Source organism: Canis aureus, chromosome 14 (assembly GCF_053574225.1).
Source record: "Canis aureus isolate CA01 chromosome 14, VMU_Caureus_v.1.0, whole genome shotgun sequence".
Lineage (NCBI taxonomy): Eukaryota > Metazoa > Chordata > Mammalia > Carnivora > Canidae > Canis > Canis aureus.
In genome coordinates this window covers 65,152,829-65,164,094 of record NC_135624.1, presented here as the reverse complement: position 1 = coordinate 65,164,094, position 11,266 = coordinate 65,152,829, and the positions used below count along the sequence as shown (strand labels likewise).

Genomic DNA, 11,266 nt, shown 5'->3' with positions numbered 1-11,266 from the left:
ACAAAAAAATGCAAGAATTTATATATTTCATGAAGGTTCATTTCTTAGAACTCTGTTGAACAGATAAGAAAAACAAAGTGCTGTTAACTTAATTTGTTTTGAGTAACAGAGGAAGGGACCCAGCAATCCATCCTGGGGATGTAGATCTCTCTGCTGTATAATCTGAAGTCCTTTCCAATGCATGTGGTCTAAGACTAATTTCTGATGATAATTTACAGGTTGTGTTTCATTTATGTAGGAATTCTTGCACATACCTAGAGATGTTACTAGCTGAATATTATAATGCATAATTGTGAAGCGGAGGCATGCTTCATACAAAGTTATTTTGAATCAAGTCTCTTACCAGCTTCATGGATCCATTCACTTGCTCATGAAGGCACTCAATATTTCATTCATTCTTTTCTTGTAGGTGCTGAATGCTGGGAATGCAAATATGAGTGAGCCAAAGAGCTCATTTTATGTATGTAAAGGGACAATATTCATGTTTCTTGGTTTTATATAACTCAAACAATAACTTAGTTCTTTGGATAATTAGGGTTATTTCTAGCCCATGCTAGTGTTTCTTCTTTTCAAAATTAATTAATTAAAATTCCAGTATAATTAATATACAGTGTTATATTAGTTTGAAGTGTACAATATCATGATTCAACAATTCTATATATTATTCAGTGCTCATCATGATAAGTATTCTCTCAGTCTCCTTATTTCTCCCACTAACTCCCCACCTACCTCCCCTCTGGCAGCCACCAGCTTATTCTCTATATGTGAATCTTGTTTTTTTGTTTGTCTCTTCTTCTTTGTTCATTTTTAGCTTAAATTTTAGATATAAGTGAAATAATATGGTATTTGTCTTTCTCTGACTTATTTCACTTAGCATTATACCCTCTAGATCCATCCATTTTGTTGCAAGTGGCAAGATTTCATTCTTTTTTATGACTAATATCCTATATATACATACACGTGTATATAGGATATTAGAATATATATATAGATATAGATATAGATATCTGTGTCTCTCATGAATAAATAAAATCTTAAGAAGAAATTGAGGTAAAGATGGGACATCTGGGTGGCTCAGCAGTTGAGCATCTACCTTCTGCTCTGGGCATGATCCTGGGGTCCAGGATCGAGTCTTGCATCAGGCTCCTTGTGGGGAGCCTGATTCTTCCTCTGCCTGTGTCTCTGCCTCTCTCTCTCTCTGTCTCTCATGAATAAATAATTAAATTCTTTAAAAAAATTAAGGCAAAGCTATGCGACTTGTATACCACATCTTTATCCATTCATCTATGGATGGACATGAATTGCCTCCATATCTTGGCTATTGTAAATAATGCTGCAATAAACATAGGGGCTCACATATCTTTTTGAATTTGTTTTTTCATTTCCTTTGAGTAAATATTCAGTAGTAGAAATACTGGATCATATAATTATTTTATTTTTAATTTTTTGAGGAATCTCCATACTGTTTCCCACAGTGGCTGTACCAGTTTGCATTCCCACCAACAGTGCACAAGGGTTCTTTTTCTTCACATTCTTGCCAATACTTATTTCTTGTGTTTTTGATTTTCACCATTTTGACAGATATAAGGTGACCTCGTTGTAGTTTTAATTTGCATTTCCCTGATGGTAAGTCATGTTGAGAATCTTTTCAAATAACTCTTTACCATCTGTATGTCTTCTTTGGAAAAATGTCTGTTTATGTCTTCTGCCTATTTTTTAATCAGATTATTAAGGGTTTTTTTTGGTGTTGAATTGTATAAGCTCTTTATATATTTTGGATATCAATTCCCTAACAGAGATATCAATTACAAATATCTTCTCATATTCGGGGAGTTGTCTTTTTATTTCGTTGATAGTTTCCTTTGCTGTGCAAAAGCTTTTTATTTTGATGTAGTCCAGTAGTTTAATTTTACTATTGTTTCCTTGCCAAAGGAGCTATATCTAGAAAGATGTTTCTATAGCTGCTGTTAAGGAGATTACTGCCTATGTTTTCTTCTAGGAATTTTATGGTTTTAGGTCTCATATTTAGGTCTTTAATTTAATTTGAGTTTATTTTTGTGTATGGTGTAAGTAAGTGGTCCAGGTTCATTCTGGCGCATGTAGCAGTTCAGTTATCCCAACACAATTTGTTGAAGAAAGCTTTACCCATGGTATATTTTTGCCTCCTTTGTCATAGACTAATTGACCATATAATCATGCTTATTTCTGGGACCTCTATTCTGTTGTATTGATCTATGTGACTATTTTTGCCATTATATTGTTTCTGTTTCATTTTTTCATGGAAGCCTAACTACAACCTGAAAAACAGAGTTCACTTTTCCATCTTCCTGATAACTCTCAGCAAGAACAACACTACGGTCAGGTATTAGAGTTAGCAAACACATCCGGAAAGTATTTTTTCCAAAATATTTAAAGATTTTTTTGGGATTTAGTAGAACCCAAGAGACAATGTATTCAGAACATTTTCCCTCTTGATTTTTAAATCCTGACTCACTTACATGTAACTCAGTGCTATGTTATCTTGTGAGAATGGTTCAATGTCCAAGATTTTTCTTGAGTTTTTGGCATTTACACTTTTGCAATCCTAACCTCCAAGTACCCCCACCCCACCCACTCCCATCCAACCAGGAAATCTATTATATTTACACAGACCTAAATATTCAAGTTCTGCTTAAAACCAAAAGTACAGAAAGTTTGAGGTTATAGGCATATGTTCATGGCCCTATTCTATATCTGTTCCTTTTAATGAATGAAGAATATTTCAGGAAAAAAAAGAAAGAAAGAGAAAGAAAGGAAGGGCAATTTCTTTCTACTGATGTTTTGGCACATATGTATTCTGCTGGATTTTTCTCACATGAAAGTGTGATCATGAAGACAAAGTAGGGCTTTTTTTTCCTTGAAGAATATGCTGGCATGGGTATTTTTATCGGAACCTGGGATTTCGTAAAAGTTATGCTGAATAAGAAGAAAGCGTGGTGGAAAGTTTCAGCCTCATTCTGTCTTTTCCTCCTTTCCATCCCCAAGGCAAGCGGGTGTGGGGGGAACCCACAGAGAATATGCAGCACATTCCAAGAGAGTTGATCATGACTGTGTTTGAGCAGTCCTTCACACATAAAGAAACACCTAAATTAACCTGGTGGAGCCTGTAGTTTCATATCCTTTTGCTTTCCAGTTGCCCCTATTATTACTACACCATTGCCACTGTCATTACTGCAGACATCGCACTGTTTTCAAACAAAAGCCTGGCTCCCATTTCCAAAAATGTCATAAGAATTAAGCTCTGTGTAAAATTTTAAGGAAACATTTTAAAATGAAAACTGCACAGGTTCAATCTGAACTTCATTAGTGGCCTCCTTAAAGCCAAACATAGTCTTTCGAGGCCTATTAGTGTGATCTGGAGAAGCTGAATGCCCGCATAGTTTCTTAGCGTCCAAAAATACCTCCCTCGAGCTGGCATCATTCCCTGAACTGTGTTGTTTGAGGCCTTTGCTGGGTCCAGGTAAAATTCACATCTTGTTTTTTTCTCTTGATTCTGTCAGCTAAGAGAAAATATAAGACAGCACTACCCTGCCTGGAGAATTAGCAGCCAGACAAAGGGCTTCTTTATTGGCAGGACTGAGAGTTTTTCTGCTTCCATGTAAGCAGAATGTCCTGATGTTGCCCTGTGGCACACACATTTACGGTTCCTTAATTAAAAAATGTACATTCCCTCATTCTATGGCCAAATACATAACAAAGGACTAATGGGAAATAGAATTCTTTATGGGGCCTGGAGGATATCTGCATCTTCCTGGAAAGGAAAATTTATGAAGGGACTTCTGACCCTAAGGCTAGAGGATCATATCCAGTGATGAATAGTTGAATAGCCTATTTCCAACTCTAATAGTATTGACTTTCATTTATTCATTAAACTAATGCTTATAAATGACTTCCTATGCACCAAACACCATCCTGCGTACTGGGAAAATGATGGTGAGCTAGACAGACAAAATAGATTCCTCAAGGAACTTGCATTAGATTGATGGAGACAGACTCAGAAACACACATTTTTTAAAAATAATGCTTTGGGTAATTCCTTTAAAAGAAAACAAAATCAAGATAACACAGGATAGAAAATAATGGGGTGTGTATATGTCTAGTCGGTGTGACAGCTATTTTAGATATTGCAATCAGGGAAGGACTTCCTAAGGAGTTGGCATTTAAGAGGTTTCTAGATGCAATGAGAGAATGAACCATTAGATGATTTTCTTTGGCTAATGGCAAATTAGCAGAGACAACAACAGAATGGCAGTTCTGAGCAGAGAATGATTAAGAGGCTTGGCATATTTCCATTTCTACTGCAGCTAATTCACTGATCCCAGGAGAAGGATGAGAGAGGCAGGTTGCTTCAGCATGAACAATTCTGCTTCAGAAGTGCCTGGCTGAAGCAAATCCACTAGCCAACTCAAGATTTGTGAGAATAAATTATTGAAGTCCTTGAGCTTTGTGGTTGTTTTTAAAGCAGCATTACTGAGGCATTGGCTAATCAACACAGATACTTGATCATTTAAGATCTTGGAAGCCTTGTTAAAAGTCAGACATTCCTGTAAGTGTAATGGAAAGCCATTTGGATGGCTTTAAGCTAGGAAATGATATGAATTAAGTTTTTAAAAGATTATTATTTTAAAAGATCATCACTTTCTGAAGAATAGACTATAGGGAAAGAGGGCAATCGCTCAATTCAGGAGGTGTGATTCGAGGAAGATGTTGGTAGCCAAGGCACTCCCTTATTTATCAAAAAAATAAAAATAAAAATAGTAAACTCTAAACTCTAACTTAGAAACTTGGCAATTATATGACAGTGAAGTCAAAGGCATTAATTTGTTTTGTGTTAGAGATCTGTGCTTTACAACCAGTATGAGTGTTGCTGTAGCATCATCAGTCAAATGTAGTAGAGCTATTATCTTTTTTCAAAGGGGAAGTAAAGGAACTCAGAGCTTGAAATTAGGAAGAATCCCTTTGATAATAATTTTTAAGTATAAAAGGGACAAGTCAGGGCATGGAGAGAAAAAAAAACAAATTATTTTGTTGGGGTGCTATACTTTCAGACCTTAAAAACTATACAGATATAACGGGTAAAAAAGAAAGAACAGGAGAGAGAAAAAGAAAGAACCCACTTGGTCAGTAAGACAAGCTAACTCATGTCTACCTAATGTCTTTCTAAATAATCTTGAGCAAGTGGTAATCTCAGATCTTCCTCAGGTCTTGTTTACACACCAGAAAAATAGGATAATAATTGCCTAACCTGCTTTTTTTAGTTTATCCTGAGTATATTCATATGCTAAAGTACTGTAAAGAAAAGTATAAAGTACTCTATCTATGGAAAGTACAATTATAAAACTTGAAAACTAGTCAAGGACTTTGCTAGTGAAAGATAATTAGTACTATACATGCAAAAATTCCTGCTAATTTACTTCAAATGCTGTAATTACTGACATATCTAGGGAATTTCCATTTTTACTGAATATAGGTTAGAATAATTCTGAGCAAGTGTGAATAGCAAATGTCTGTTCTTATATTTAAATTTTGAGCTAATCTGTCCTAACACTGTAGCAGAAAATACACCAGACTTTAAAGGTGCTTTGCTGTTGTGGAGGTATTAGGGAAGTATTTGAATTGTTCCAGACAGTGAAATTTAAATGCTTTTTTTCTCTCTCAGAAAAAAAAAAAAAATCTACTAAAATTACAGATAATTCCCCAAGTCTAGGACTTCACCCACAGCACACATGAGTTGTCTGTTCTAATGTTGGTGTTATAAGAGAAACAATGAATAATATGAGCTCTCGTGCATGCTTTTTCAATCTCTCCTGCCCACTTCTCTATAATCCCCATGTCCTTTGAGGGAAAATTCTCCTCCACTTACAAAGACAACTGTAAAATCTTCATGTGAACTGACATTTTCTAAACCAAACTGCCCACTTATATTTTATCATTTGGTCAAAAATATTCTTGATGTTGCGTTCCAAATTAAACAAAAATGAGGCCATAAAAGTGGAGTAGTTGGGTAAGGCAGTGAGGACACTGTCCAGAGGAGTGTGACCCGGCCAGCTGGCTGTCCTTCTCAGGTAATAGGGAATTTTAGACTTGCCAGCAGAGGTGACCAAAAGACAGAGTGTGTTGTCTTTCCCTTTACTCTTTCACATCCACTAAGGTGGAAAGGAGTTCTTTATAAAGGGAGCCCACCCTCCAGTTCGGGATTTAGCCTCCCCACTTTGTACTGGATTCATGACTGTTTTGTGGCCTCTTGGCCTGTACAAGCTGACAGTGGACTCTATCATGGTTCTTCTGATGAAACAGCTGCAAGTCCTTCTTCTCCTTAGCTTTCTGGCCTTCATATCATCAAATGTGGGAAATGATAGATATGCCAATCACATATTTCCCTGAAAGCTGAGATACTCACAAGTGCAGGTTTTGCCATGACTACTACCTCTCACTGGCAGCTGGAGGGCACCTAGGGTAGCACTCGATGGCTTTTTCTTTTAAGATATTAAAGGTTTAATACTCCTGTCTCAACTGAGTTATTTCTTGATTTCATGTTTGTTTTGACTTTTTTTTTTTTGCCCTAATATTGTTTCTAGCACTTCATGAGCTGTGGCCTTTGAACTTTAGGGAGAATGTATGCACAATTTTATATGTAAATGAATATGTGTATTGTAGTAGATTGAGGATCAGAAAATTTCATCAAATTTTCAAAGAGATGTGATGCAAAAATGAGTTAAGTACTATTAGTCTTGCTAATAAAGGTGTCACTCATACAATAGCTCCAGGATGTTAGCCTTAGGCCATTAGGGCACCATCTGACTCACACTCCAATGGGATATAATAAAAGCTGGGGCAGCTACCCCATTTGCTGGGGGAATTAGTCCAGATGCCATTACCTAACTACTTTTAGACCTGAACTTTGTATGTGCCTTCAGATTTCACATTCTAGAATCCTTTAGCTTAGAAACTAGATATTCTTTTTAAGCATACTGCCTTATTATTGATAGATTATTTAACCAACTTATTGTTTTGATTTGAACCTTCTTTGTACCAATATCAAAAGAGGGGAAAGGAATTGGGAAGGGCTAGCAAGGGGGTGAGGGGAAAATGAGAAACTAGAAATGCTTCTTTTGTTTTTAATTAGGATTCCTTGATACTCCCTGGTTCTGAATCCAGAACCACAGATTTCAAGGTTCCAGGGCCTCTGACTACATGGGGAAAAAATTTGGACTTGTAAATTTTGGTGGTTCTAAGAATAAAAAGACGTTTAAGACCTATCTTTCAGCTACTACTAATTCAAAGACTCCATTCCAATCCTTGAAACCATATGGAGCCTGTTTCTTTCAATGTCTAACAGATGAAATGGGTTACTTTCCTCTCTTTGCTTGGATTGACTTGACTGGCCCCAGAAGGCATATACACTTGGTCTGGTGCTTCCTATTATCTGGTTTCCTGAAGATGATCCTTCCTTTCCAGGACTACTTGGACTTTAAGAAGGTTGTGTCTTGGCTTCTTCTCATCTTTGCTCAATCCTCCTCTTGAAATGCTTTATCAGACAGGATCTGACAGTAGCTCTCTTTCTGACCTCCTGAAACATGTCTATTTAGCACGTTATATTATCTTTCTTGATCTTCTCTTTGAAAATAATCCAGAGGATGGAAGAGCCCCAAATGCTTAGGCATTTCTTGCCTTTGGATATTCTAGAAATAAGCTGTCACTCATTAATTTAATTTCAACTTTGTTAAAAAAATTTACAAACACCAAAATGAACAAAGTCAGAATAATAATATTGCTGCAAAACTAGAAGGAAAATGAAAATGACTTTTTCAAATATGTATCACTGGAAAAAATAGAGTGAAAGTTTGGCTATATAACTTATACTCCTAAAGGAAGTGAGTCCTGTATCCCGTGTACTGACTCCTCTATCTCTGAAGGCCAAGCTAGAAGTAATTTCCATTTAGATTCTAGTTCTTATTCTGTCATGTTGACTATGGATTACCTTGGGGCTTAATTTTTAATTATTTGGACCTGATGATGTCTTAGAACACTGTAACTACTATAACTTTTGCATCTTTTAAATATCCTTTAATACAGAATCATTCTCTTCAACATGTAGATTTTGTATGCGCATTATAAATCATAGAGAAGGCACATTTTGTTATCTTCTGAAATCTAAAGTACTTTGTAAGAGTAGGCTATTTTTGAAGTTACATTATTTACGAGTTCCTAGGTTGCCATTGAGGACACTGAACCCTGAATAACAATTTGTTATCTATGCCAAAATGGCTAATTAGTGTCTAATCAAGAAAGCAAAAATAAGTAGTTGGTTCCCTTCTTTTTTTTTGAGATTTTATTTATTTATTCATGAGATACACACACAGAGAAAGAGAGAGAGAGAGGCAGAGAGAGCAGCAGGCTCCATGCAGGGAGCCCGACGTGGGACTCAATCCTGGGTCTCCAGGATCACACCCTGGGCTGCAGGCTGCGCTAAACTGCTGAGCCACCAGGGCTGCCCAGTTGGTTCCCTTCTTTGAGCATGTCTCATGTCTAAACTGTTCTGAATGAGTTTGGTTGCCTGACAGATGTCAACAGTGAGTGGGCCAGGTATCAGACTGCAGTAAGAAAAAAGAGAGCAGACAGCTTAAAGTCTCAAATTGATCTCCTTAATTCAACCAGAAGCTTGCATCCAGACCTCATATCTGCTTCTCCTCATGAGGACCTAATATTCTGAAACCGAGGCCAGAGATTCCAAAATCTAAGAGTTTTGAAATCGTCATTAGTTCTTGATAATTGTTTGATAGTGTGTTCTTATCATAGAATTCTTTTGCTTTTCTCCCTTCCTCCTTCCCTCCCATCATCTTTCTCTTTCCTTACTTCCTCGCAGTCTGACACCTGTTCTTGACATTTTAATTTTCCATAGTTAATCTTATCTTTTTATGTTCAGGGAAAGGTTTAAGGACCTGTTTTAAAGATATATCATATCTGATCCAATAGGAAGGGCTCCAAGATATAGAAAACAAGGCTCAAAAGGCAAACTGGGGCCAAGTTTTGGTATACTTTTACACTTCTAATAAATAAATCTTTTTATTCTGAAAATCTATTTTTCCTTTAATAATTCAAATCTTTATTGCTCAAAATTCAACATCTGTAGGGATTCTCTGTTTAATTAGCTGTTTTTTTACACTGACCATGGATTTTTGTCTTCATATGAATTTCTCCTTTCTCTTTTCAGATATCCTTGCTGGTCTATCATATTCTTCTTTAGATCATTCTCCCTCCTAATACTTCAAAGTTGGAAATTCCTTTTACTTCAGATTTTTAGTAACTGTATTAACTTTAAAATATTTTTTCTTAAATTTATTTTCCCTGAAGTCTAGTTCATGCGCTGATTACAGAGGATTTTTTTTTTTTTCGCTAATCCAGCCTTACCCCACTACATTTGTCATGGTCTTTCGTGTCTCCTTTACTCATGTCATTTTCTTCACTTTCTGTTCTTCTCCAGTTAAGTATAACCAACCTTACTCTACAGAGCAATTTCTTGCAACTTGCTTTCTCCAAAGATTCCCATAACACTCTTTACACTAGGATGGTAACAATTTTCGTTATGTGGCCTATTTCTTGCTTAAGTTTCTGTGGCTCACATGATACAGAGACTTTATTTACAGCAAACGTTAGAGCTGATTCTTCTCTATTATTCTTCTCCAGTGCATGGCACAGAGTAGATTTCCAAAGTATGTACTGATTGAATACTTTAACACTGAATTTCCCTTTTTAAAAATGTCCTCATTTATTTATTTAATAATTACAATGGTATACTGCTGGCTTATACTAGCTTGTGAAAGCTGATTGTTAAATTTTCTAGAATTTTATAAGCTGTTGATGCTAAAAATTAAATCATATAAATGTCATTAAATCAATTAAATTAAAAACAGAGGTAATAAATACTTAAAATTCATCACTATTTAATTATTTCATTATATTTTATTATTATCTATGCTCATGAGGTTACTTACATCTATTGTATCAGTATGGTAGAAACACTATGTAAGGTATGCTACTGTGCATTTCTTCCCAAAAGTGAGATTAAAATTGACCGTGGTGGAAGTATTTCCATGGCAGACGTTGGCAAATGCAAATCAGGTCTTGGTTTATTGTTTTGTTGATTGTCTAGACATAAGAAAATGATGGAGAAAATGTTAGTAATGGTGTCTAAACTTAGAAGTGTGTTGTGTTTGTAGTTGTTCCAATGTGAATAGCACCAAAAGTTGAGGAAATATTTTTCCTGTATTCAAAACTACAATCTTATTCAACCAAGAAGTTTCTTACATAACTGATGAACAAGTGAAATTCCAACATACATCTTCACCATTTTATTTGTGTCTTATTCATTAACATAAATGAAATACCATCCTTCAGTCATGTCCAAACTATACTTACTTATCAACTCATCAAGTGGAATAGATTTGTCTATAGAATCAAGGGTTAGACAAAAATCAAAGAAAACATCCATTCTGTGAGAATTAATTGGCTACATAGAATTTAAAATAAATTCATGTATTTTAATATTTTTGTAAATTGCTTGCTAAACATCATTTATATCAAGACATAATATATGTATATAAGTATATATATATATTTATATATGCATACTTTTTCCAGATTTTCCTCCATGTATACAGTATTCAACTACTCATCTTTTCTCCCATTTATTACCTAGTCCCATTTTCTTTTTGTTTCTTTAAGTAAGGTACTTCTGGGCAGCCTGGATGGCTCAGGGGGTTAGTGCCGCCTTCAGCTCAGGGCGTTATCCTGGAGACCCAGGATCGAGTCCCACATCAGTCTCCCTGCATAGAGCCTGCTTCTCCCTCTGCCTGTGTCTCTGCCTCTCTCTCTCTCTGTGTCTCTCATGAATAAATAAATAAAATCTTAAAAAAAAAAAGTAAAGTACTGTAAAGCACTTCCATTTTCCTTATAATATTAACTATTAGTATACAGCCATCCAAGTAAAAAGAAAGCACTTGTTATGGGACAACGAAAAGGAGCTTCCAGAAATCACTATATCCATTTGCTGCTTCTGGCAAATTTCAATTGATTGGAAAGGGCAAGGGGCAGTGGAAGGTCCACACTAACATATTGCCGGTAATACATGGTTACTCTTAAAAACGACACATTTTTCAGCCTGCGGAAGAGATTTTTAAAATATAAAACCAAATTTCTTACTTTCCAAAAATTAGGCGAAAAGAAC

At 35.7% G+C, this 11,266-nt stretch overlaps 1 long non-coding RNA gene across 1 annotated transcript in view; it reads right to left on the bottom strand.

The window, feature by feature from the left end:
- Positions 1-341: 341 nt before the first annotated feature.
- Positions 342-11,266, bottom strand: part of LOC144282995 (uncharacterized) — a 33,565-nt gene continuing 22,640 nt past the window's right edge. Inside the window, exons 3-4 of the long non-coding RNA XR_013351388.1 lie at positions 10,035-10,188; positions 342-419 (exon numbers count right to left, since the gene is read on the bottom strand). This is a non-coding gene — a long non-coding RNA (uncharacterized LOC144282995). The remainder of the gene's footprint in view (positions 420-10,034; positions 10,189-11,266) is intronic.